Below are 5,520 nucleotides of genomic sequence, written 5' to 3'. Positions count from 1 at the left end.
GCAACAACAACAAGCACACAAGAAAGCAAGGTATATAACACAAATAAGCTTGCACAAGTAAAGGCACGAAATAACCAAGAGTGGAGCCGGTGAAGACGAGGATGTGTTACCGAAGTTCCTTCCTTTTGAGGGGAAGTACGTCTCTGTTAGAGCGGTGTGGAGGCACAATGCTCCCCAAGAAGCCACTAGGGCCACTGTATTCTCCTCACGCCCTCACACAATGCGAGATGTCGTGATTCCACTATTGGTGCCCTTGCAGGCGGCGACCAGACCTTTACAAACAAGGTTGGGGCTCTCTCCACAACTGAATTGGAGGCTCCCAACGAAACCACGGAGCTTCATGATACATCTCCAACGTATCTATAATTTTTGATTGTTCCATGCTATTATATTATCAACCTTGGATGTTTTATATGCATTTATATGCTATTTTATATGATTTTTGGGACTAACCTATTAACCTAGAGCCCAGTGCTAGTTTCTGTTTTTTCCTTGTTTTTGAGTATCGTAGAAAAGGAAAACCAAACGGAGTCCAATTGACCTGAAACTTCACGGAACTTATTTTTGGACCAGAAGAAGGCCATGGAGTAAAAGAGTTGGGCCAGAAGAGTCCCGGGCTGCCCACGAGGGTGGGGGCGCGCCCACCCCCCTGGGCACGCCTCCCTACCTCGTGGACAGCCCGGAGACCCCCCTGACTTGTTCTCGATGCCAAAACCTCTTATATATACGGAAACCTCCAGAACATAACCTAGATCGGGAGTTCCGCCGCCGCAAGCCTCTCTAGCCAGCAAAAACCAATCGGGACCCTGTTCCGGCACCCTGCCGGAGGAGGGGGAACCCTCGCTGGTGGCCATCTTCATCATCCCGGCGCTCTCCATGACGAGGAGGGAGTAGTTCACCCTCGGGGCTGAGGGTATGTACTAGTAGCTATGTGTTTGTTCTCTCTCTCTCGTGTTCTTGAGTTGGCACGGTCTTGCTGTATCGCGAGCTTTGCTATCGTAGTTGGATCTTATGATGTTTCTCCCCCTCTACTCTCTTGTAATGGATTTAGTTTTCCCTTTGAAGTTATCTTATCGGATTGAGTCTTTAAGGATTTGAGAACACTTGATGTATGTCTTGCATGTGCTTATCTGTGGTGACAATGGGATATTCACGTTATCTACTTGATGTATGTTTTGGTGATCAACTTGCGGGTTCCGTAACATGTGAACTTATGCATAGGGGTTGGCACACGTTTTCGTCTTGACTATCCGATAGAAACTTTGGGGCACTCTTTGAAGTACTTTGTGTTGGTTGAATAGATGAATATGAGATTGTGTGATGCATATTGTATAATCATACCCGCGGATACTTGTGGTGACATTGGAGTATCTAGGTGACATTAGGGTTTTCGTTGATTTATGTCTTAAGGTGTTATTCTAGTACGAACTCTATGATAGATCGAACGGAAAGAATAGCTTCGTGTTATTTTATTACGGACTCTTGAATAGATCGATCAGAAAGGATAACTTTGAGGTGGTTTCGTACCCTACCATAATCTCTTCGTTTGTTCTCCGCTATTAGTGACTTTGGAGTGACTCTTTGTTGCATGTTGAGGGATTGTTATATGATCTAATTATGTTATTATTGTTGAGAGAACTTGCACTAGTGAAAGTATGAACCCTAGGCCTTGTTTCCTAGCATTGCAATACCGTTTGTGCTCACTTTTATCATTAGTTACCTTGCTGTTTTTATATTTTCAGATTACAAAAACCTATATCTACCATCCATATTGCACTTGTATCACCATCTATTCGCCGAACTAGTGCACCTATACAATTTACCATTGTATTGGGTGTGTTGGGGACACAAGATACTCTTTGTTATTTGGTTGCAGGGTTGTTTGAGAGAGACCTTCTTCAACCTACGCCTCCCACGGATTGATAAACCTTAGGTCATCCACTTGAGGGAAATTTGCTACTGTCCTACAAACCTCTGCACTTGGAGGCCCAACAACGTCTACAAGAAGAAGGTTGTGTAGTAGACATCAAGCAGTTTCTGGCGCCGTTGCCGGGGAGGTGAGTGCTTGAAGGTATATCTTTAGATCTTGCAATCGAATCTTTTAGTTTCTTGTTTTATCACTAGTTTAGTCTATAAAAGAAAACTACAAAAAAATGGAATTAAGGGTGCCTCATAGGCTTCATCTTTTTAATGTCTTTCATGAAAATGATGGGAAGGAAAATTGTGCTCAAGTACTATAAGAAGAATTACATAGAATGCTTGGCATAAAATATGTGAATGATGAGCATGATTGCAATGTTGTTAGTATGAATTCTTTGAATACCCATGATGCTAATGATATGCAAAGCCACAAGCTTGGGGATGCTATGTTTGATGAAGATGATATGTTTAGTCCCCCAAGTTTTGATGAGAAAATTTATTGTGATGAAAGCATGCCTCCTATTTATGATGATTATATTGATGAAAGTGGATTTGGATAGGTCCTGACTTTATTTAGTGATGAATCCACTATTTCGGAAGAGGTTCCAATTGATTATGAGAACAAAGTTGCTATCTATGATGATTATTGTGATGACATGTATGCAATAAGGAATAATGATAACCATGAAACTTGTCATCATGATTTTAATTTTCAATTGGATTATGCCTCACATGATAGTTATTTTGTTGAGTTTGTTCCCACTACTATTCATGAGAAGAAATTTGCTTATGTTGAGAGTAATAAAAATTCTATGCTTGTGGCTCATGAAAAGAATGCTTTATGTGATGGTTATATTGTTGAATTCATTCATGATGCTACTGAAAATTATTATGAGGGAGGAACATATGCTTGTAGGAATTGCAATAATATCAAGTTTCCTCTCTATGTGCTTAAAGTTTTAAAGTTATGCTTGTTTTGCCTTCCTATGCTAGTTGATTATTGTTCCCATAAGTTGTTTACTCACAAAATCCCTATGCATAGGAAGTGGTTTAGACTTAAATGTGCTAGTCATATTCTTCATGATGCTCTCTTTATGTTACAATTATTATCTTCTATGTGAGCATCATTGAAATCATCATGCCTAGCTAGGGGCGTTAAACATTATCGCTTGTTGGGAGGCAACCCAATCTTATTTTTTGTTCCTTGCTTTTTGCTCCTGTTTAGCAATAAATATTTCATCTAGCCTCTGGTTAGATGTGGTTTTATGTTTTAATTAGTGTTTGTGCCAAGTAGAACCTTGGGAAGACTTGGGTGAAGTCTTTATGATCTTGCTGTAAAAAACAGAAACTTTAGCGCTCACGAGATTAGCTTTCATTTTTTTACTGCAGAGTGATTTTAGGTTGATTCTTTTTGCAGATGATTAATAGAAAAATTACTCAGGTCCACCAATTTATTTCAGAATTTTTGTAGTTACAGAAGTATTCGAATGATACAGATTACTACATACTGTTCTGTTTTTGACAGATTCTGTTTTCTATGTGTTGTTTGCTTATTTTGATGAATCTATGAGTAGTATCAGAGGGTATAAACCATAGAGAAGTTGGAATACAGTAGATATTACACCAATATGAATTTAGAATGAGTTCACAACAGTACCTAAGTGGTGATTTATTTTCTTATACTAACGGAGCTTACGAGTTTTCTGTTGAGTTTTATGTTGTGAAGTTTTCAAGTTTTGGGTAAAGATTTGATGGACTATGGAATAAGGAGTGGAAAGAGCCTAAGCTTGGGGATTCCCAAGGCACCCCAAGGTAATATTCAAGGACAACCAAGAGTCTAAGCTTGGGGATGCCCCGGATGGCATCCTCTCTTTCGTCTTCGTTCATAGGTAACTTTACTTGGAGCTATATTTTTATTCACCACATGATATGTGTTTTACTTGGAGCGTCATTTTATTTTCTTTTGTTTTGTTTTCTGTTTGAATAAAATACCAATATCTTAAATTCTTAAATGTTAGAGAGTCTTCACATAGTTACATAATTATTCAACTACTCATTGATCTTCACTTATATCTTTCGGAGTAGTTTGTCTTTTGCTCTAGTGCTTCACTTATATCCTTTTAGAGCACGGCGGTGGTTTTATTTTGAAGAAATAGATGAACTCTCATGCTTCACTTATATTATTTTGAGAGTCCTAAACAGCATGGTAATTTGCTTTGGTTATGAATTTAGTCCTAATATGATGGGCATCCAAGAGGGATATAATAAAAACTTTCATATAAAGTGCATTGAATACTAAGAGAAGTTTGATTCCTTATGATTGTTTTGAGATATGAAGATGGTGATATTAGAGTTGTGCTAGTTGAGTAATTGTGAATTTGAGAAATACTTGTGTTAGAGTTTGCAAGTCCCGTAGCATGCACGTATGGTAACCGTTGTGTAACAAATTTGAAACATGAGGTGTTCTTTGATTGTCATCCTTATGAGTGGCGATCGGGGATGAGCGATGGTCTTTTCCTACCAATCTATCCCCCTAGGAGCATGCGCGTAGTGCTTGGTTTTGATGACTTGTAGATTTTTGCAATAAGTATGTGAGTTCTTTATGACTAATGTTGAGTCCATGGATTATACGCACTCTCAACCTTCCATCATTGCTAGCCTCTTCGGTACCGGGCATTGCCCTTTCTCACCTTGAGAGTTGGTGCAAATTTTGGCGGTGCATCCAAACCCCGTGATCCGATACGCTCTACCACACATAAACCTCCTTATATCTTCCTCAAAACAGCCACCATACCTACCTATTATGGCATTTCCATAGCCATTCCGAGATATATTGCCATGGAACTTTCCACCGTTCCGTTTATTATGACACGCATCATCATTGTCATATTGCCTTGCATGATCATGTAGTTGACATCGTATTTGTGGCAAAGCCACCGTTCATAATTCTTTCATACATGTCACTCATGAGTCATTGCCCATCCCGGTACACCGCCGGAGGCATTCATATAGAGTCATACTTTGTTCTAGTATCGAGTTGTAATATTTGAGATGTAAATAAATAGAAGTGTGATGATCATCATTAATAGAGCATTGCCCGAAAAAAGGGAAAGGCCAAATAAAAAAAGGCCAAAAATAAAAATAATAAAATAGAGAAATAAAAAGGGACAATGCTACTATCCTTTTTCCACACTTGTGCTTCAAAGTAGCACCATGATCTTTATGATAGAGAGTCTCTTGTTTTGTCACTTTCATATACTAGTGGGAATTTTTCATTATAGAACTTGGCTTGTATATTCCAACGATGGGCTTCCTCAAATGCCCTAGGTCTTCATGAGCAAGCAAGTTGGATGCACACCCACTTAGTTTCTTTTGTTGAGCTTTCATACATTTACAGCTCTAGTGCATCCGTTGCATGGCAATCCCTACTCCTTGCATGACATCAATTGATGGGCATCTCCCTAGCCCGTTGATTAGCCGCATCAATGTGAGACTTTCTCCTTTTTGTCTTCTCCACACAACCCCCATCATCATATTCTATTCCACCCATAGTGCTATATCCATGGCTCACGCTCATGTATTGCGTGAAAGTTGAAAAAG

Source organism: Triticum aestivum, chromosome 7D (assembly GCF_018294505.1).
Source record: "Triticum aestivum cultivar Chinese Spring chromosome 7D, IWGSC CS RefSeq v2.1, whole genome shotgun sequence".
NCBI lineage: Eukaryota > Viridiplantae > Streptophyta > Magnoliopsida > Poales > Poaceae > Triticum > Triticum aestivum.
Note: the sequence above shows the minus strand (reverse complement) of the source record.